This window comes from Calidris pugnax, unplaced genomic scaffold (assembly GCF_001431845.1).
Source record: "Calidris pugnax isolate Ruff unplaced genomic scaffold, ASM143184v1 scaffold172, whole genome shotgun sequence".
In the NCBI taxonomy this organism is placed as follows: Eukaryota; Metazoa; Chordata; class Aves; order Charadriiformes; family Scolopacidae; genus Calidris; species Calidris pugnax.
Window position 1 is genome coordinate 1,311,834 of NW_015090897.1, and position 23,289 is coordinate 1,335,122.

Here is a 23,289-nt window from a genome sequence, read left to right on the forward strand (position 1 = left end):
CTTCTGCCCCTGCGACCCTGCAGCCTCCCAGCAAAGTGGAGCTGTTTGGGCTGGAAAAGCTGTCACTGAACAGTGTGGACATTGGATCTGCTTTCTAGACATTTTCAGCTCTGTGGAAGGCATAGCTTGTGCCTTTAAAAAGTTGTTTCACCACTTTCACAGCGCATAAGCCAGATTTTGCAATATCATGGGAATTGTATGAAATGAAAACTTATCAATACTGAGATATATTCCGCTACAACAGAAATAAGAACAACCGTAGTGATCTAACAGCTGAAGTCAATTTTCTTGTTCTCTAGCCCGTTACTAGAGATTCCCCAACGCTCTCCTGTAGAAAACATGATCCCGGGGAGCGTTGGGTGATGGGACAAACCCACCCATCCCAGCCTAAACTCTATAACCCTGAGTGCATCGTGTGCCCGCATTGTGAGTGTTAACACATGCACTTTTGGGGGTTCTTTGTTGTTTGTGCATCAGGTTTAAACATTTTTGCTTGTGCTTTCCAGGCCCCCAAAGTTCTCTGACTCAGATTGATTCTCTGACATTAACGTCTGTTATTGTTTTGCTTTAATTCTCAGCAGGAGTGAGCCAGCTTTGCTCCTTTTCTTGAGCTTTCAACCAGGCTGCCTTCTCCTATGGCATTCCCTCCTTTTGTATTACCTGGAAGAAACAAATTATATTGTCCCAGCCACCAGCAAACTGTTACAGAACCATTAAGGTAACTACGTTACCTAATTGAGCGAATTGAGTAATGCGAGATCTTGTTATTATAACCTTTGTCCTTAAAAAATGTGAACTAATAGAAGCCAGCTGCTAAATTGGCCCGCAGCCATCTAGTTTTCCTAAAGATCATGATTCACGGCGCTTCACAAAAGCCGTCGGAGCCGGCCGTGGGATGAGTGATTTGTTTGAGGGCGATACCTGTATTTCTGGGAAGGCTCCAGGGCACCGGGGAAGCTTGTGAGCTCGGTGCCACCGTGAGCTCTTCCCCAACCAGCTGGGCCAGCTTCCCTCCTTTACGGGGAGAGGAGGAGGGTGCCAGGTCAGAGGCACACGCCGAGCGGAGTGTTACCACACAGGGACCTCACGACAGCCTCGCAGAGGAGTCTTTTCACCCTCAACCCAACCCTGATAACAGCCCCCCTCCTCTCCCAACCTTTGGCCACGTCGCCATCAACGTCTGTCGCCGTCTTCATCTCCACAACATATTTATATTTTTTTTTAAAGGGGCTTTTTTCGAGGGAAAAGATCAATAAACCCCTCCGTGTTTCCAAACAGCTGCAGCTGGAATGACCTTTTGGCAGCTGTTTCCTAAATTGTTGATAACTCGGCACGAATGTTAAGAACAATCTGGGCTCTTCGCAGGGGCTGGAACGCTTTGGGATCTGAGTGTTTCCAGAAAACAAATCTTAGAAGTCTGTGTCCTGCCGATTGGTGGGGTTGGACGTAATCCTGGGCAGCACGGGAGGAAGCCTGTGTGGAGGGAGCAGGGAAGAGCAGGTTTGATTGCAGGATTTAGGGAAAGCGAAAAATCAGGGCAAAGAAAACAGCTCCAGCGCTCAACACTCACCACGGTGCCCGAGGAACAGAATTCCCTGCCTCGATGGGGAAGACAAGAAAAAGGGACACCAAAACTACAGTTTTATACTCTAATTCTACCCAAATAAACCAATGCTCTCATGCTCTCCAGGTTATAAAGTACTTTCCTTAATGTTCCACCTCCTTCCCGATTCCCCAGGTTACACACTTTGCCACATGAAAGTTTTTGGGACAAATCCCATGATTTTGGACACCTGCGGCCACAGTTTAAGGGAGGGAGTCAAGCAATGCCAAGAGCCTGCAGACCTGTCTTCCCAAGTGGCCAACTTATAAAAGGCTGAGTATATGCTTTGGGAACTTTATTCTGTGTGTGAGAGAACCTGATACGCTCTTTGAAGAAAATGTGAGATAGCTAAAAATGATGTTGTGTTATTCAATGACAGAGTCAAAGCAAACCACAACACATTTGTGATTTTTTCACCAAAAGGTGCACTAACACTTGCTTTAGGGGACTGGTATCCAATAGGTTAGACTCAAAAAATAGCCCAAACAACTAGTATCGGAAAACAGAAGCATGAAAAGATATTAAGTGACTCTATGAATGTTTGATTTGGGTGCTCCGAGAGACAAATAATTCCATCTGGGCCATCTGGGCTTTTTGTTCAAAGCTCAGAAATAACACTAATACTAATTAATGTCCTAGATGATGAAGCTGTTTGGATTAAGCCCATCACACGTGCTCCTCCTGCAAATGTATATTCACATTTGCATGGTATTTGCGTGCAGAACATGATTTTATTTACTGTTTCCTAGTAACCCTTTATTGGCTAATGATGCGATGTCTTTGTTTTGCCTTCCTTTTCCAGCTGTGGGGCTTCCTCTTCCATTTCCCTCCCCTCACATGGATTCTTTTCCAGGAAATGCTGTTCCACAGAGCCCAGAGCGACATCAAAGTGTGGAGTCTCCAGGTGGGTGTCATCTGGTTTCAAAAAGGAGGTGGGAATATGGTCTCCTTGACCCTGTTCCTTCAATTAGAGTATTTCAAAGATCAGCCCAGGCCTCATTTTTGGTATCATCTCTGCATGGTGCTATTCGAGTTGTAAATGAAAACTAAATAAATGATGTCACACCTGTGAAGGGACTATCAGACAAGGCGTTTAGGAGGACATCCAAAGACATCCGCCGCAGTGCGGTACTTTGGGAAGTATTTTAGTGCTTTTCCCCAACTTCTGGAGCACTGTGTCCAGTTCTGGGCTCCCCAGTTCCAGAAGGACAGGGAACTGCTGGAGAGGGGACAGCAGAGGGCTACGGAGATGATGAGGGGCCTGGAGCATCTCTCTTAATGAGGAAAGGCTGAGGGACTTGGGGTTTTTTAGTCTAGAGAAGAGAAGACTGAGGCAGGGAACTAATCAATGCCTATAAGTACTTCAAGGGTGGGTGTCAGGAGGATGGGGCTGGTCTTTTTTCAGTGGTGCCCAGTGATGGGACAAGAGGAAGTGGACACAAACTTGAATGTAAGAAGTTCCATCTCAACATGGGGAGGAACTTCTTTCCTGTGAGGGTGGCAGAGCCCTGGAACAGGCTGCCCAGAGAGATGGTGGAGTCTCCTCTGGAGACATTGAAAACCCCATTGCACACGTTCCTGTGCAATCTGCTCTGGGTGGACCTGCTCTGACAGGGGGTTGGACTGGGTGATCTCCAGAGGTCCCTTCCAACCCCATAGCATTCTGTGATTCTGCTGAGAAAATGGGTGGAAAACACAGCTGGAGAAATGCCCCAAATGCCTACCTTTGCATGGGGCAATTAAGAGACAGATTTCTGGTCACATACTTAATGTGGGGTGATCAAACCTTCCCTAATGAGGAACTGAAGTGGTCAGTGAGTATAAGACAGGTTTCCATGTCCGAGAGTTTTTTCCATAATGCGGTTTCTGTGTGATCCCTCTGTATGGACTGCATTAGAAGGGCAGCAATTACTGGAGGAGAAGATGAGGTTATGCAGCAAGGCTTTATTTCAGATATTATACCTAGCCGTGTATACAAAATAATTGAAGGCAGATAGAGTGGCTGCCAGAAACGTCAAACTAACTTAGAGGGCAAGAGACTCAATGAACAACAGGCGCAGAGATTTGCCAAAATGCATTTTTCCAGCACCACATCATATCAGCCCGGGCTAGGTCTGCTTATTTTGCTTATCCAGGACAACAGCACAAAAACGTCGTGTACTTGGGGAAAAGAAGAGAACACGGGCTGCATCAAAGCAGAGCGTAAGAAAATAGTTACGAAAAATCTATTACTGGGGCTTGTGTGATATGAGTTACTCAAGATGGGAAGACTTCCATGGTGAGATCTGGAGGTAGACACTAAACCAAACAGCTCCATGGTTGTCCGTCTTTTCAAAAACAGCAGGCAGGGGAGGAGAAAACATCAGGGTTTTTTTTTGAAAATATGAGAAATAGCCACTGAAGTTGGTAGTATCGACAGAATAGAAATGGAATTTAATGCGGCAGCATTGCGTGAGAAGAAAAAGGCCTGGGTTCCTGGCCTAAGGAGGACTCATAAAGCAAAGATTAGATCCATTTGCTTTATAAAATGGAAAAGGGAAGTCACTGGAGACATTCAAAAAGGGGATGAGGAATTGTCCAGTGCAATTTCCTGGCCTGTAAGGACGCCTAGAAAGCATGCAGTGTCTGTGACAGGTTGGTCAGAGCCCGTGGGAGGGTGTTACGGGACATGAGGGGTAGGAGAGGCGATGGCTGGGTTTTAAATTGCCTTTAATTGACACTAGAGAGGAAGGAATCTGAGAGTTATGGAGCTTCCCGTCGCTTTGCTGGGGATGTGAAGCTGGTGGAAACACCTCCCGTGACTGTAAGAAAGGTTTTGGAGTAACGGAAAAGTAGTGGAAAATACTTTGTGAAGAGGGGGTAGGAGATAGCTGCCTGGGAAACTGAGGACAAGGGGATTTAGGGATCCAGCCTTGGAGACCTGTTCCAAGAGGCTCCCTGGCTCTCCAGGGACTGGAAGGGGCTCTGAGGTCTCCCCGGAGCCTTCTCTTCTCCAGGCTGAACCCCCCAACTCTCTCAGCCCCCCCTCCCAGCAAGGGGCTCCAGCCCTCCCAGCATCTCCAGGGCCTCCTCTGGCCCCCCTCCAACAGCTCCATGTCCTTCTGCTGTTGGTGGCCCCAGAGCTGGAGGCAGCACTGGGGGGGGGTCTCCCCAGAGTGGAGCAGAGGGGCAGAATCCCCCCCTGGCCCTGCTGGCCACGGGGCTGGGGGTGCAGCCCAGGGTGCGGGGGGTTTCTGGGCTGCCAGAGCAGGTTGCCAGGGTGTGTTGAGCTTCTCATCGACCAAATTATTAATTCCCTGCCTGAGAGCCAATAACACGTTCATAAAAATAAAAGTCCACTGGAAGAAGGAGCAGAGGGTGCCCGGCCAGGGCAGCAGGACCTTGCCAAGGGAGGCAGCTCTGCAAGGTGCTGGGCTCCACGTGAATAAGGAAGGGTTTCAGCGTTAAAGCGCGCCCTGCCCTCTCTCTATCTGATATAATTACAGGAGAACCTTTAAAACCCCGTCCTTGGCACCGTCTGTAAGCACCACAGCTGGCAGCCACAGCCAAACAGAAGTATGTGAGCCCCTCCCATGCCTCTTGCAGCCTTGGCACCGCGCTGCGCGAGGGACGCTCTGCCACATTTGCTTGATAATCGACTCATCCAGCAACCTAAATATCCCCACATTTGGATAGAAATCACTGCAGGGTTATGCTCAAGCTGTACAAGTGAGTGGAATCAATCAAAATCAGACCCAAGAAAGTAACTGGTGTCTCTTAAAACTGTGCAATTCTAGGTGTGACTGAACCATTGTCTGCTTCCTACAGAGATAAACCTCATGCTTTTTGATATTTGGTGAAGGCTGGAGCCTTATTAATTACCTTATTCAATAAATATTACTGTTGTGCTTTCTTTGACCGATACCATAGATACTACTTTTGTGCTTTCTTTGAATAATATCCAGTTGAAGAGAAGAAAGAATATGGTTTTGATTCAGTTTTAGCTTTTAAAAAGCATAAACCAAAAAAAAAAAAAAAAGAGAAATCCCAGAAAGAGGAATATGGTTTTGATTCCGTTTTAGCTTTTAAAAAGCACAAACCAAAAAAAAAAAAAAAAAAAAGAGAAATCCCAGAAAATCTTCTTTCCAACTTTGAAAAATAAGGAATTAGGAGGGAGCCATGAATCCAATGAATCCTCCTTATTCTGCTCTCCAGATTTCTGTAGGGTCTGCGGGTGATAGTTGCCTTTCAAGCTAATGTTTTGGCTCCCTTCTTTTTTTTTTCTCTACTCTCTACCCTGTCTTGGCAGTCTGTTTTAGGAAAAAAATATCACATACAGAGTTTTTTTGGAGGTGGGCAGAGTATTTTGTGCCGCAGAGCGATTGTTATTTATAAGTTTTAGGGAAGTTAGGGATCTTCCCCAACTGTTTGGAGTGCAAAAAGCTGGTGGTGCTGCAGAACACTGTTATGCATTATAGATCCCCTCTCACTCAGAAGAAGGATGCAGTAACGTTCAGAAATAACGTAGAAAAGTGAAGGAAAACTCAAAATAAAAGGTATGAAACAGCAAAAGATCCGATGTACTTACTAGAAATGACACTTACCAGTTTAAGATTAAATTAAGAAATTAATTTAAAATCTCAAATGTCAACACCGTGGTACTTCTGCTTAGAAGATGTTCATGGTTTTAAATTAATTCTGGTGCTTAGTGTTATGAAATACACGGAATTGAATCAGAAACTGAGTAACAACAAAATTATATAAAACTACCAGAATCGAGTTCTCAGTTTCTTAAGGAAAAGTACCTGCTGACATTAGTTGGTGCAAATGCAAAACCAGGCCATAAATCTTTATTTCAGGCATGGCCAATGTAACCTTGAATGTAAATATTAAAAATAGCAGCAGTTATTAAAAAAATTCTATAGAAATGTGTAATAAATTAGTTCCAATCAAAGGGAAGACCGTAGTTAATACGTAAAATTTAACCCCGTAGCCTGTCTGTGAAGTATTTTAACTATTAGGAGTTTAATGTCAATTGCTGGATATTATTTCTGATCATTTAGAATGTTTACAAGTATAAAATAAACTGTATTTGCTGGTCAGTTGAGAATAATGTATTATGGGCTCTCTAGCTGAGAGCCTGAGATGAATCTTGAGTTACAATCAGGGTTTCTAAGGGTTTATCTGTGCAGCTGGGTGAAAGGAGCACGTTATGCTGCTATAAACACCTTTATTTTTTTATGAATGCAGCCACTCTCACCCCTCTGTGCGGATGAAAAGCTCTAACTGAAATATTTAGTACAAATCTATGTGGAAATCAGGCCTCCCTGGAACACACTGAATTCATTTGCTGAGACCTACTAATTAGGACCCGTTTGTGTAATGATGTTTACTTCACATGACCAATAGGAAGAAACTGAAATCGTCAATGTAATTATTGAAGTGAGTTCAAATTGGCCATTCCATTCGCGGATATCTGGAAATCTGACTAGTAACTACATTCCTCTATGATGATGTAAATAACTGGATATCTCTCTGCCATTTTATATTCCTGTGATCCAAACACACAGAAATAAACATCCATTTTCAGAATTGAAGGCATCTAAAAGCCTTTCTTGCTACTGGAAAAAATATTTCTCTGTGTTATGAAACTGGAAACCTGCTGACATAGTTTTGCTGGGATGGTAAATCTCTAACGCCTTGCAAAAGCTTTTATGTGATCCCGTATAAATAAGTCTTCCAAGACCTTTCAGAAATCATATAAAGCCAGAACCCACAGCCCCATCTACTGCAGTAACGTGCGTAGGTGTTCAGTAAGGTCATCAGGATGTCATTTCAAATGACAACACAGAAAACCTAATAAAGAATTATTGTGAAAGAAATAAGGACCTGGAATTTTAGAATTCCAGGGAGATGCATAACGCTCCATTATGGCTGCGGTCTGAAGTAAATCAATTTATTTAAGACCTAAGAATGGATTCAAACCAACATAAAGAACCACTTCAGTTCACCATGGGCTTTTTTTCCCAATGATTTTAATAATTGTGGATAAAACACCTTCCTGGGCTCCACTGGGCAGAGCATCACCAGTGGGTGGAGGGGCTGGTCCTTCTAGAGACTACCAAAAATTGATAGGAAGATTTGTGGGAAGGGAAAAGGGAAAGGAAAAGGGAAGCCTTGGAAGTTTCCCAGTCCCCATCGTTCCATTGCTTTGGAACAATTAATGCATCATTACCTCTTTCTGCAAAGCAGAGGCTCCACATTCCTGCTCCTTCCTCCCTCTGAGCCCCAGCTCTGTCCTCCCACGCCTCAGCAGCTGTGTGAACAGGCTCTCCAGTGCCTGCGAAAAACATCCTACAAAGGGGATTTTCTCTGTGATAAATGTGTGTTTGATGACAGCTAGCTCCTTTTTTTTTTTTTTTTTTTTCATATTTATTAATCTGTTTAATTTTCTTACACAGCCTTGGTAGTTATTTTTTTACTTTGCAGTTCTGCTTTGTTTTGCTTGTTGTTTCACTGCAGCATTGAGAAATCTGGATGAGTCTCAACAAATAAATCAGGGAACTCTCATTTGGGGATAAAATGCATGATGCAATAGTGTTCCATTTCCTGAACCTTTCCTTTCATTTAACATTTCGAAGATGACGTTTAGTGCTAAAACTGCCTATGGAGGAGTGTGTTAGAAGGTTGAGGATTAAAATAAAAAAATGTGTATAAAATGGAGACATAGATAAGGTGAAGATGGAACATCATAAAGACATTTGAATGGAAATTAGTTTAACACGGGGATATTCCATTTAAACCCAACAACCTTTGTTTTTTGATGGTGGGGTTAAGTGAGGAATATATCAATGCTGAGATCATGGAGCAGTGGTTGGAACATATGTGGAGGAGGAACATATGTGACCAGGTGAGTTAGGGATCAAATGTGGTGTATGCAAACTGTTAACGCAGCACAGGAGAAGGTGATTAAGAAGAATTCCTAATTCCTGTGACCTTTTGCAGGTGGGACCAAGGGGAGGTCCTGTCTGTCTCCCTCAGCTGGGTGTCCTTTGGCAGAGCTACCTCTGGAAATGGGGCCTGGGGGTTTCAGGCACGTGCTCGGCCGCTGTTCCTGGGGATGGTTTTGTTTCTCTAACCCAGAGAAGGCTCTCAGTGACAGCGTTAATGTGTAAGCTGTGTGTTAGTCTTTATCAAGAACACGCATAAACCCAGGGGGATAAAACCTCCCAGTCTCCGGAGCGGTCCTGTGTGCTGGGTTCCCAGCAGTTATGTTGCTGTGCAACCCTTACTTCTTGAAATAATGCCAATTTCAATACCGAAATCTTGAATAATTTCTTTTTCCTCTCAGGGAGAGGGGAAGGTTACGACCCACAACTCTGTCTTTTGGGGGATGTCATTTACCCACCTCAATTTAAGCCACTTTAGGGCTGAAGTGCCTCCAACCTTCCTGAGATACGGGGCAACGACGGCATTTCATTAGGCCACCTACAAAGTGAAATATAAAGGTAAGGACACAGCAAATACCTTCCTCTTATTGGTTCCTACTTACTGCCTTTGGACGTATTTAGAAATGAGTAGAATTTTTTAGAAATTTTTTAAAGAATAGAATAATGGAATGGAATAGAATAGGGTTTTTTTAGAATAGAATTTTTTAGAGAAGGGAATAAGCTGAGCAATCCTGTGTTAATGTAGGAAGACTTTATTGGGATACCTCAGTTTCCTCCTGTATTTTATGATGCACCACTGTTGATGGAGTTAGCAGCTCTATGTAAATTAAATATACACATAACTACTGAGATAAGCATCTTTTTTTATGGATCTAGACCTTCATCCATACATGACTCAATTTCATTTTGTCAAATGGTGATTAGCATTACGCTATTAAATAAAATTTTCAAATTTTATGAAATACTTTATCAGTTAAGAGAGAAATATAGCTTGAATTATTTCGTGCCCTGTAACACTACAAAATACCAGCATAATGGTTGAGATGTGAAGGGTCAAATCTTAGTTCTTTAACAGAAATGCAAGTGAAAAACAATCCTGAAAACTTAAAAATCCAAAATAAGAATATGAGAATGAACACAGGGAAATACTCTATCAAAAATCTGTGAGCCATATGGGACCAGAATGAGCCCTGGTGAGAACCTGAGTATTTTCATAAACGTGGAGTGAATCTGACTGGATCATTCCACCTTTCTAGGTCCCTGTACCACACCACGTTTCAAGTCACTATTCTGTCTAAGTAGGGCTCGTTCAGTGTAGGAAAGTCCAAATCTCTTATAGAATCACATTTATTTTGACAAATTTCAAAGAAAAAAGTCATTAGAATAAGTCTGTTCTTATTTTATTAGTAATGCTAAGGTTTCTTTTGGCAAAATGAATGTGTTTCATTCTGAATTTGCTTTGTTATTGTTTATTTTGGCTTTTATATTCTATTAGTTGTGTTATGACATAGTGTAGTTTCTGTTATACAGAGTATTTCTTGATATGTTTCAATTTTCTTACAGGTTTTTTTCCCCAGAACTTCCTATTTCATATTCTGTGAATAATTGTGAAATTTCCTGACTACAAATTCCTTTACAGTAATAAAATTAGATGCAAAAGGTGCATTTTCCATTAAATTTGACTTCAAATCCTCAGCCAGGCTTCTTAGACCAATGCATTTAGATAGATCGTCTGCCTGGAGAACAAGTATAGATAATATTAGATAATACTAGACTGCAATCCCAGGAGTGAAACCTTCCATTCAACCCCCCCCATAATTTTTAATGTCTTCCAATTATTGCCTTTTCTTTTCCTTTAGACCATGAAGCTCCCACAAGATACTGCGGTGTGTGCTGTACAAAAGTTTATTAGCTACACCGGGATATGATAAAAACATTCTCCTCCCAGTTTTGGAGGGAAATTGGGTATTGGCTTGTGAATCCCCCGCCGAGGTGCAAAGAACTACATCATCCGTTTCTAAGCAGCTGAGACAGCAAAATCCAGAAGGTAATTTAGAGTATTGCAGCAGAAGTCTTCAACAGAGTTTAATTAAAGTGTTCTGGTGATCTGAAGATATCCATAACCCAGCGCTAAAATTAAAGAAGTCCCCGTCCACAGAATTTGTTCTCAGGCTCCCGATGCCAGTTGGCGCCGTTGTGCGTAAATACATATCACCTGTGTAAATCTCCAGTTAATGGCCAAAATACAGCATGGTTGTTCAACCACCTCCAAGGAAGCGATGCAACGCCAAGATAGGAGGCACCTGGTCCCAGCTGGTTGATTCAGATCACAGGAGTGAGGCGTTCTCTGCCTAAGATTTCTGTGCGCTTGATGGAGAGAATGAGGTGGGTGATCTAAAGGGGAAACATTTCTGCTGAGCTGCTTGGGGCTTACGAGTAAGAACCACAGGATGAGAGAGTTGGGGGGGGTCAGCCTGGAGAAGAGAAGGCTCCGGGGAGAACTTAGCGCCCTTTCCAGTCCCTCAAGGGGCTCCAGGAGAGATGGGGAGGGACTCTGGATCAGGGAGGGGAGCCCTAGGGCGAAAGGGGAAGGGTTTGACACTGAAAGAGGGGAGATTGAGGGGGGATCTGGGGAAGAATTTCTTTGCTGTGAGGGTGGTGAGAGCCTGGCCCAGGTTGCCCAGAGAAGCTGTGGCTGCCCCATCCCTGGAGGGGATCAAGGCCAGGTTGGAGGGGGCTTGGAGCAACCTGGGCTGGTGGGAGGTGTCCCTGCCCAGGGCACGGGGTGGCACTGGGGGGGCTTTAAGGTCCCTTTCAACCCAAACCATTCTGTGATTCTATGATTCTAAATATCACATAAATCTGAGCCCTGTGCTCTGAGTGTTGTTCATTTGGCTCCACCAGCCCTTCTTAGCACCAGTGTCTCACCAGAGTGGAATATTTGGCTATTTAAAAGGCAGATGTTAATGGGGCTGGAATCACTATGACATGCACTATCCTGTGGAACTCGCTGCCATTGGATGTGATGGGAATTTCACATGGGTTTGAAAAATGATCAATGAAATTTAGGTCAATTGGACCCCAGGTTACCATCACTGAAGGTGAGATAGCAAAATATGGAAGAATTTATATAAATACGTATACACACAGATATATATATATATATGTTCTGTTCTGGTTACCATCAAAGATGGGATTTTAGAATATGTGAAACTTTGTTTAGAGGGAGTACAATTGTATTTTCAGTATTCTGGCAGGACAATAATGTCTTTTAAGTTAACCAAATGTATTCCACACCTTTTTCAGAACATTTTTTAGGAGAAAACAGATTGTTTTTGAAGAATGCTTAGATTTTTTTAACCTTATTTAAGTATATTCCATTCTGTCTTTCTCTCTCTGTCAATATTCATTCAACAATCAAAATAGATTTATGTGTGTGTACATACATACATATCCTGCATACCTTTCTGTACGTAGGAAATAATCCCGTTCCCTGTGTCACTTATTTCTATTTGAAAGATAAATTACCCCATTAAAAACTCCCCAAACTGGTACAACCTGGCAAAAGGGCAACAATATTTACAGAGTGAGTTTATGTTTTTCTTCCTGGCTTAGGTGACATTAGGTGGGGCTGATAGAATTCAGTGCCAAGAAAAGCATATATATGTATCTTAAAGTGCCTTTTAATGAACTTATCTGATTCTGTAACTTCAAAAACAATACTCTTGTTTAACTGAGAAGAAAGAAATTCTGATATGTGAAAGTTTTAGCACTTCTACAGTAAAAGTTTTTTGTTCTTTCTTCTCCTGGATTTAGTGAGATTAAGGTCAAGTCCAGTTTCTCTGTGATTCCAAATGAATTTCAGACAAGCTGGAGGCATTTAGTGGCTCTTGTGCTTCTCAGGACTGAGAATCTGGTATGATTGTGTTCCTGCACAGTAAAGACAATTCAACCACAGAGTTTATAACATGGTTCAAAACAACAGACAGCCAATATTTTATAGGGCATGAAGGAAGAAGAGAGTACTGGTTGGAACAGGCTTTCATAAATGTGTTATTTTCACAAATTACAGAGTTACGAGGCAATAAAAATATGCTAAAAGTATCCTCTGCCTCTGTTAATGCCTGTTGACCTGCTTGAATTACGTAAAAGAACAAGTGTTTTTCACAAAGGAGGAGGAGAAGAGCACAGAGCGGCTTATTATCATTGGATGGGCTATTCCTGAATATATTGATTTATGGATTTTTATGTGGATTTTTTTACAAGTAAACCTGGTTATTCCTTTTCATTAAATTCAAGGCTGTCTTCTGTATGGCAGAAACACATTCTACCTCAGTTATGTAGGGACTTCCCAGGCATAAGGCACAAACGTGGCCTCTATGTGTTCTCCTGGAGGTGGGAGCTGTAGATTTAAACCCAGTAAAGGGCAGAGCTGGGCTGGAGCCTCCAGATTTCCTTTGGAGAATTTTTCTGAGGTCATTTTTCTTTTGTGCAGCCCTGGGCCTGTGGATGGAGCATTTGTTTGCTCAAAGTTTTCAGAGTACCTTCTACACATGAGATGTGAGGGGTGGATCTTGGCACTGCTGACGGTTCCTTTTTTTTCCATATCTGTTTTGGCCTTTTTTTAGTTTCTGGGCTCTGGCTCAAAGTTTTTAACCACATCTGGCATCTGGAGCAGAGAAAGTTCAAGGCAGGATGTCTCAACAGCCGGCAAAGATGGCCAAAAATGTAGAGAGTAACTATGTGCAAATTCAAAACCATACGCTAGGAATCTAGGAATCAAGACAAATCAAATATTGCATGACTAAATGTAATCCAATGAAGCTAAGGCACACATGGATTATTTCATGCCGATTCACTCCAGTATATGAGTAATCAGGCAGAGCCGACACGGTAGCAAACTCAGAAGGGAGAGAGAGAGAGATGGAGAAATCAGCAAAGTTGGAGAAAACATCAGTTATTGGGAAAACGCTTTGCTTAACACCTTTAATTTATTGCACAAATTCATTGCATGGCTTCCTTCTGCTGCTGTGAGAACAAATAATCAGCCTGAAGGATCAGAGGTGTGTCTGTATGAGCCTTTTGCCCTACCTCTTCCAACCGTTACTGGTAGTGAGGAAGAGGTCCATAAAAATATGAAAGTGCCAAAAGTGGCTCAAGTATCTAAATCCAAGGCTGTGATTCCCCAAAACCCTGCTGAACGGCGTTAGGGACGATGTTTCTGGAAGTAAAACTCCTCTCATGCAGATTCCACTCTTCCCTTCAGTGATTGATATCTTGTTTGGATCAAGACTGGTCATTGTTTGAAATTGAGATCTAATTGGTAGCCTGAAAATCAGCATTTCTCTGCCCGAGAACTGACCTGTCTTCCTTCACATTAACTTCAGACAAAACATGGTTGTTTTGGCCACTTGCTTTAAGTTTAAAGGGTAAGTAGGAGAGATGAGCTATGTTCTTATAACTAAACGATCATTTTATGTAGCTGTAGGAACAGCCAGGCTTAGGAGAGGTATTTTTGATGTTTCGTTGTTTTTAAGCTTTTAAGTTAAAATACATACCAACGTGATTCATCTAAACTGTAAACTAAATCATTCCTTGCCAGGGCTGCTTTTTCGCCCTGTGGGGAAGAAAACAAATCCTGAAATCAACTCAATTAGGAAACCCATCTTGTCCTAAGTGGAGATTAATTATTGCATATGGAACATGCTGACGTGGACTTCAGGAAGGGCACAGAAAGAAATAAGAGGGATAGATGCAGAAATAAAGTAGAAAGGTCTAAGAGTCAACGGAATTCTTATTTGGGCTTGTTTTTTATTTAACCTGTAAGTTGTATCAGCAGTAGATGGCAGTTATCATGACATTAACTCATTGTGACTAGTGTTTAAAAAGGGTATTTTGAGGGAAAAAAAGAGGTAAATAAATACAGCTGAATATCAGCCTGCTTTGAGACAACTGTTCTCTGTTCTTCTGGAATCAGATAGCATTTTTTGGTCACGGAATCCAACTGAATTTTCAATGCTGTAATTATGAAAGGCACGTGGAGTCAGAGTTAATGTCGAATAAGAAAACCAGAACTGGAGAGAAAGAGCCAGAAAATGAGGAAAGGAAATAAACACACAGTATGTGGTAACCACAACTGAGTAAATCATAAAGGTAAAACACAGATGGAGTATCCTTTGAGAGGGAAGTTGCAACTAAACCTCTGTTTCTTCCAAATTTCCAAAAAAAAAAAAGGCTCATGTGTTATTCCCAGATGTTTAAGAAATCAGACTATCCAAATATGTCAGAAAATGCCAACTTCATATTCAAATTGTAAGAACTTAGTAGGTTTGTTTAGAGATGGTCTTTAGTACAATCACTGGCAAATAAACAAGTCAACAAAAAAGCAGATTTACCCCTTAGGGCTATTTTTTTCCTTCAGTTCAGGAAGACAGGACAGGAAGCCTGTCATGGGTTTTGTCTACATGTGCCATTGAAGAAGGCCAGTACCCTGACTTTTGAAGAGTGGGCATTCTGGTATGATCTTCTGTTCCCTAAGAACTCTTGACAGAAAGCAGCAAAATAGTTATTGCTCGAAGGCGAAGTGCTGAGCTGGCTCTTTGACCCTCCCTCTCCTCTCTCCTGTTGAGCAGCTACTTTTGCTTCCCTTCTTAAACGTGTTCTCCCACCATCGCTGATGGGCTTGACCTTGGCCAGTGGTGGGTCCCTCTTAGAGCCGGCTGTCACTGGCTGTGTTGGACAGGGGAAACCTTCTAGCAGCTTCTCACAGAAGCCACCACTGTAGCCCCCCCACTACCAAAACCTTGCTATAGAAACCAAATACAACCCTTTACTTCAGTTTAGGGACAATAACGGGAAGGATTCCGCTGCTTAAACATAAGCAGCCACATCATTTTAGATGCTTTAAGGAATCTTAGAGACTGGTTGGCAGATGTGACATAGGGCACTCAAGAAATCCAGATTTTCAGGAGCAGCAGTGAAAATGTAGCCTTGAATGTCACCCTAGGACACAACGCTGCCCAAATACAAAAAGTGGAGATTTCCTGTAAATAGATGAAGTTCTCCGTGGTGTAAAGACTGTCACATCCTGTCGATAGTCCTTGCAGTCCTGAGGTCTGAGAATTATGCTGAGGTGACTGAGCTCTTATGTGCATGTGTCTGTGTGTCATGCAGAGGCGTAGGTGGGGACAAGGAGTTAACGAGTTCACGGTGACACGGAACCTTTGAGATCACGTGGATGATTGACTCTCAATCCACTGGGGAGCAATTTTAGACAAAGCCTAGTGCTCTCTCACCTCGGAGCGACTCATGCTCAAGGCATCCTTGCTGTGGAATAACATAAGGTGATAAATCAAAAGCAATTTAAATATTTCATCTGTCACACCAGGATGTTTACAGCTACAGAGTACGAAATGAGTTATTACCTCAGGATGACTCCGAGAAGATACTGTATTTGGAAGATGGAAGATTTAAAAAAAAATGTTGCCTCTGGCACATGAGAGTCTATTATTCATTTTGGTTTACTTAATGGATTCATTACTAGCGTGTAATTTAGCTGTGGAGACGGTATGCCAGTAGCTGCTGTATAGATTCTTTACTGCACAAGTACAATCAAGTGACTACTCACTCACGTGTCTTTAGCAGGATTTTATCTCCTCCCTTTGTTCCTCAGTCCTAGCACCATTGTGTCACCCCTGAACAGAGGACAGGGTTTTCAGGTGGTCAGAGAATACTCTGGAGATCAGAGCCCTGGGATTTTAAGAATCTGTTCTGCACTTTGCAAGAAGTTTTCACTGAAGTTGGTCCAAATTTTTCATGAATGGCATTTTTCCACAGAAAACACCGGTGAACTGAAACCACGTAATTTGTATTGGCTTCAGAAAAAAATTCAAGCATCATGCTTGAGCTAATTGAAAAATAGTTGGTGCCATTTTGGCTTTAGGGTTTCATTTTGCTTTGATTTCAGGAAGTTCTGTCTCTGTTAGGCGTTGCTGCACGTGGCTGTTGGCTGTGGGAGCTCACACCGACGACACACGGGGTTCTCTGTGGCAAAGAGAGGTGACACTTGAAGTCTGTCCCTTATTGTGGGTGTAATTTTGTCCATTTGAAACTGGGCCTTTTCACAGTTGCGCAGGGAAGGGGCTGCCCAGAGGAAGAGAAGGAGAAGCAACAGTGGCTAAAGAAAACTCTCTATAAGAGTAGGCTGATTACCTACAGAAGTATACTTTTCGAGTGGAAAAAAAAAAAATCGATTTTCCTAGTCTCAAGGAAGAGAGAGGACTCTCTCTGATAATGTGATATTGGTGCTGGATCTGGCAGCCTCCCAGTTCCCAGAGCCACGAGCGGTGTTTCTGGTTCTAGGAGAGCAGTGTGAGCTGTTTGCAGGCAGCATTTCTCTGAGAGGTGCTTCAGAGGGAGGAACAGAAGGAAGTCCTCCAGCTCTGGAAGCTTTCTCAGCAGAACAGCTTCATTCGCAAGTTTTGCAACGTGAATCCCAAGAATTCATGAATACGAATTAGCCGAAGCCAAATCTGACCTTGAAGCACAGCCTGTCACTCTGAGAATGCTGATGGTGTGGGAGAAGAAGAGCATCTCTAATCGGTCCGGGATCACCTGAGGTGACTTCTCCAAAGTCTCAGCAGTTGCCCACCATTCCCCAGAGATCACCAATTCATTCTGTAATAGTTGTCTGCTTTCAATTCTGCCAAGAATGTGGGGTTTTTTTTGTCCCAGAACCTCACCAGAGGTGTTCCCTACCAGGAGATCAAGTCTTATGGGACTTGGTAGAGACCATCTCCGCTTGTGACTGCTCGATTCCACCAGCTTTTGAACCAGACACTACTGAATGTCTCGCTGGCCCTTTGCCAGCTGCTGCAGATGTTTTGGCTGTGATCCCAGAGGGGTGGGAACCCTAGGTACAGCGAAGCAAATGAAAAACAATCACAGAACAAATATGCCCCGGAAGGTTACTCCAGGAGAAAAGGAGGCAAGCAAAATATCATTATAAACACCCCAGAGCCATGGACTTGGCCATGTAATGTGTGCTGGATGCTGGCCCCAATGGTGTTTTGGGAAGAGCAGAGATGTTAGATGCTTTATTGCTGCTGCTGCCTCCAGTGAGAGGTTCCACATAGTCTCTTGTGTTAAACAGGGCAGTTGCCAGGCTCTGTGGTCCCATGAGAAGAGCACAAACGATCACCTAGGATGGCAACAATGGTCTGGAGGACGGTACGGCCTCTGGAATCAAATAAATAAAAGCATATGGTAAGGAGAACAGGCCCTAGAAGAACAGTAATTAAGTGGTGCTTTTGTAACAGGTGAAGAACAACACTCTCCCAAGAGCATCAGTGGGAAAGCACAGTGTCACGGATGAACAGGTCTGAGAAACTTCTCCTGAGGTTTTGGAACATGACAATAAAACAGCGCAAAATGATAAATTTTTAGCATGACAGATGAGAAGTTTCCTAAAATGTACGTAGACCTGTTTTCCAGGTGTATGATGTCGCTTTTGAACTGAGAGTGGGTCATATAATTTGCTCTTCTAGCAAACTGGCATTTCTGAGGTTCGGCAGCTAAAACATCGATGGATCAGTTGCTACTTCTTTTCTTTCAGCAGGCAGCAGACAAAAAAAGTTAAAAAAAACCCTGACAGACATCACTGAAATCTGTGTGCTCAAGACAGTATCCGCATCAGGCAATATTAGTCTTCAGATTTTGCTACAAAACCTATATTGAACTTTTTTTGGTTGTAGCTTGAGCATCATACATGTCTGCTTTTTAATCTTGTGGATGGGACCATGAAAAGGGCCTAAAAAGATGGGTTTCTCCTACTCTCTTAACACCGCTGCTCTTTTCCTGGTTTTGACACAATCATGACCATATACACTGCATAGTCATATACACTGCATCGTGTAATTGTGTGCTGCCAAGTCAAAGTAAATTCATGCACCACCCTCTAATTGTGAAATGAAAACAACAACCACAATTATAAAAAATGTTTCAGGAAACAAAAATCCTAAATAAACCAAATTATCATTAAGAACATCTACAAAAATCACCACTGAATGGTGCAACTGAAAACTCTTCTTCGCGCTTACACTGTTCTTATCCAAATCCAAGGAATGATTTGGTCTGAAAAAAAAATTAATCTTGCAAAACATTCTTTTTTGGAATTTAAACTTTCAGTTAACACAGATTTAGTCAGTGGCTTTGACAGGCTGGCATTGCTCTGTGGAGAATGCAGATTTAATATGTGATGGATAAGAATTTAAAAATCCTATATACCCCTAAAAAAAAAAGGCTGAACTGGCTTTGGATTTACATCTGTTGCCAAATCTGCATGCTGACAACAGCACATTTTCTGGGCCAGGACACAGGACAGATAACCCCCCAGACCCTGCCAAACTGTACAGAAAATAACAGGAACTAAGCTGTCTAATATTGAAAACATGGTTCTTGCTGCTTGAGAAATGTTCGTACTGAACTTTTCAAGTGGTGACCCTCTCTGGGTGAAAACATGGTGCCAGGAGGTATGTTTGGGGTTGAAGGTGTCCCAGGCCACAACCAAAGGGACTGAAGGGCTGTTTATTAAAGAATTCAGACCCATTGATGTAACAGTTCTGAACAAAAAGACTTTGAACAGCAAAAAATTCTGTGAAAACAGAAGGTGTAATCGATGAAAACGCAGCACGTTTCTTCAGTGATGTGAAGAAACTCAAGAAAAGATCCAGGATTTGATCTGGGAGACCAAAGAGTCCACTTCATCTAGCATAAATTGTCAAAATAAATCCTCCTTATATGGTATTCTTTTGCCCTTAAATTTGCATGAGAAAGGAAACGCAGTCGTCTTGTTTTTAATTTGTTGTGGGGGGAATTCTAGCTTATGAGCTGCCTCTTCCAGTGCTCTGGACACTCAAAGTAAAGAAGTTCCTCCTCCTGTTTAGGTAGAACTTCTTACATTCAAGCTTGTGCCCATTTCCTCTTGTCCTGTCCCTGGGCACCACTGAAAAAAGACTGGCCCCATCCTCCTGACACCCACCCTTTCAGTATTTATAGGCATTGATCAGTTCCCCAAAAAGACCCAAGTCCCTCAGCCTCTCTTTGTAAGAGAGATGTTCCAGGCCCCTCATCACCTCCGTAATCCTCTGCTGTCCCCTCTCCAGCAGTTCCCTGTCCTTCTGGAACTGGGGAGCCCAGACCTGGACACAGTGCTCCAAATAACAACAATGTTCCCTACTGAATCTGACCAAAATATTCTCCAGTGGCAGCAATGAGCTGCCATAAGAAATGACATAAGAAACAAGGCGATGCAGAACAGTTCTTCCCCTGGTGTAGACGTAAGGATCGGAAAAGCAAGGGAAAGCTTAGCTGGTGCCAAAGCTGGGAGCTCCCCTTTGATAAGCAGATCTGTGACCCCACGGCTGGGATGGTGCTTCCAGGTGTGAGAGTCATCCCTGAGCCATGGGGGCAGACCCTGATGCTGATGTCAAGGTGTCAAAATACGTGGCTGCAAGGAGTCGTGGTGACGAGACATGGAAAAGGAAGCAGAAGTCCTCTGTTCTCCCTGCTCAACCAGAAAATGCGAATCAAAACCTGTTTTGTTGTTTGCTGCACTGAAACCAGCTTGAGCCTTATTTCTTTCTTATTTCCCCCCCCCACTTCTTAGCAAAACCCTTTGTTCCGAAGGAAGGCTTTCCAGGTTTTGTCAGGAAAGCAAAAAGAAAGGAAGGAGTTTATTCACAAACCCAGGGAAAGACGGTGCTTCCTGTTGCCAGGTGGTTGGGGAGTTCAGACCTGGGCTGTGCCTGGGGTGTTCTGCTCTGCCCGAGAGACTCCGAAATCCTGCCCTGTGTCTTATGGACACTGCAGAAAAAGAAGTGTGAGACACAAAACGAGGAGTAGAGTGACTCTGTTTGGTCAGTGGGTCATTCGCTGTAGAAATGCGGCATCTTACTCCCTGTTTCCCTTCATTATCTTGATTATAATTGTTTGCAAGGAGAGGGTGAGTGCACCTTCCACTGCTAAGGGTGTTTACTCAAGAGGTGGGAGCTACAAACACTCAGCAAATCGTGAAGCCATTTTTCACAGCTTTAATCTCAAACAGCCTTCTCCACGCAGGCTGGCGCTTGCTGTTCGTATGCTCGAACTTTGGGAAAGAAAAATTGTATTTCTTTTCATCCTTTCCTTCTTTCTAAGGGATTAAAGCATTTTTCTAAGGTATGAAAGCAGAATTTTTAAGTTCACTGCATTGGGTATTTTGGGATTTAACAAAAAGCCAACCAAACTTACAAGATTTTACCAGACAAAAGGATCTAGCCGCTGTGGATTCATTTGCAGTATTTGTTTATATTTCTCTGCACTTGGTTGCTGCTAAGTCTGTGTTGGTTTTTTTCCTTTTTTTTCTCTCTCAATGCTTATTATTGTATGAGCAAGTATTACGCTTAATCCTATTGTGGTTAAATGAGAAGATTTAGCAATTTCATTCCATGCTTTCATCTTGAACTGTTCTTACCCATGCATGCCTGTCTCTGGCTACTGTTTAATCTCTCCTAAGGAAATTTGGTGCAGAATGTGGTGTATATGGAGTTTTATCAAGTGTTATTAATAAGAACATAATTTGGAGGCTGATAAAAAAAAGTTTGCACCTTCTTAGTTGAAAATGGTTAGGGAGGAGGAATAAGAGGCGTTATTGATGATCACAGTGTGGCTGTAAATTGCTAATGGGATGAAGCCATGAAAAAAGATAAATGCGCCTTCAAAAAATTCCTCAGCAGGAGAATTCCAGGAGGAGAACCAAGGAGCGGGTCGATGGTGCTGGTCCTTGGTGTGCAAAAAAGTGAACTGAAACGAGTTCCTTTGCAGAGGAGGCCACTGGGGTGACAGGAGGAATGGAGAACCTGACTGATGAGAGGAGGTGGAAGGGTGGGACTTGTTTAACTTTGCGAAAGGAAGGCTGAGAGGGGACAAGATCGTTCTCCTCGGGGATAAACACTGCGAGGGAACGGATCTGTTTAAGTTAAAGAACAATGTTGGCACATGAACAAATAGATATAGGCTGACCCTGAAAAGTCTCAGGCTGGATGTGAAAAGAATATTGCTGACTCTTAATAAAGCCTTCTGTGAGGGGTCCCAGCCATCCTGTGAGGATGACCAGCATGCACCTGTATCTGAAGTGTCATAGAATCACAGAATGGTTTGGGTTGGAGGGGACCTTAAAGCCCATCCACTGCCACCCCCTGCCCTGGGCAGGGACACCTCCCACCAGCCCAGGTTGCTCCAAGCCCCCTCCAACCTGCCCTTGAACCCCTCCAGGGATGGGGCAGCCACAGCTTCTTTGGCAAACCTGGGACAGGGTCTCACCAGCCTTACAGTAAAGAAGTTCTCCCTAATATCTAGTCTAAATCTCCCCTCTTTCAGTTTAAAATTGTGCTGCTTTAATGATGAAATGACAACTGTGCTCTTAAAATGGGATAAGGAGGGGGATTCAGGGAAGGGAGGAAAACTAGTGGAATGATTTTTTTAGCCTCCAGAAGAAAGTTTTCATTGTATCAAAGTTGACTGGTGCCCAGTGTTTTGTCTGGCTTTTTTTGTGTGTGTGTGTCACTAAAAGGAATTAACAAGAATGAGTAAGAGAATTGAAAATTTGTGATTCTGCTGCATTGTTTGGCCAGAATCCTCTGGGAAGAGCACTGAGGGGTTTCGTGTGACCTGGCACCATTTGCTGGATGCAAGAGCCTAAAGGAAATAAGAGAAACTTGAAGTCATATTAGCCCCAGTTCCCCCTCATGTGCCTTTCTGCTTCCTCACAGGACAAGAGAGAAGCTTCACGGGGAACAAAATTACAGAACTTCAGCTGAAAAGCATTGGTCCAAGTTTTGGCATGAAGACATTTCTCTGGGACATGTTCACTACGTGGGCTGAAAATTATCTTGGGTTAAACTGGTAAAAGGCAGCCTCTGCTTTAAAATCCCTCCCAAATATCCTGATTCTCAAGGCAATTTATTGCTGGGAGTCATGCTGAAAGGTGTTTACTGGCAGAGGGGAATAAAAAAACAAATATAGAACAAGTGTGCTAATAAAGGAAATGTTAGAGAGACAAACTTTTAAGAGTTTCCTGTTCTTCCCCAGAGATCTGGAAGAACAAGCTGTAACTCCGGCACCTGCCTTGTGCTCTGTGTTTCATCTCGGCCAACCTGCCATCTGTTGAGCCCTGACACAGAGAAAAAGCTGTTTTCAGGCCTGCAACCACGTGGAGAGGGCTGCTTAGCATTTCCTCTTTCAAACAGAATTTTTAAAAGGCAGATTGATGCAGAATGTACTGTTCAGATACATGCACAAGGTATGTCAAACGTTTCTTAGCATCTTAGTATTCCTAGTATCCCTAATTTTTCATTTTATGGTAGGTTAGACAGATCACTAGTGATATTTAAAGCAAAAAAAGCCCAGAAATCTAAGCAGTCACCACCAAGTGGGTTACTTGCTGCTAGGACTTCCCTGAGATTGTACAAAGCAGGTCCCACATCTCCAGAACATGGATATTGTGGGAAGAATAAGGAATGGGCCAAACACTGAGATTACTTCAAACAATAAAAAAAATAATATTTGTTTTTGTATTGGGTTTACATGGCAAGGTTTTGGTAGTGGGGGGGCTACAGTGGTGGCTTCTGTGAGAAACTGCTAGAAGGTTCCCTCAAGTCCAACAGAGACAATGCCAGCTGGCTCCAAGATGGGCCTGCTACTGGCCAAGGTCAAGCCCAT

The 23,289-nt window shown here is 43.0% G+C and overlaps 1 long non-coding RNA gene across 1 annotated transcript; it reads left to right on the forward strand.

The window, feature by feature from the left end:
- Positions 1-2,040: 2,040 nt before the first annotated feature.
- On the forward strand, positions 2,041-22,825 carry LOC106891696. Its single transcript, XR_001412748.1, has 4 exons — positions 2,041-2,507; positions 8,934-9,090; positions 10,392-10,917; positions 22,341-22,825. It is a non-coding gene; the product is annotated as an uncharacterized LOC106891696 (long non-coding RNA).
- Positions 22,826-23,289: the final 464 nt, after the last annotated feature.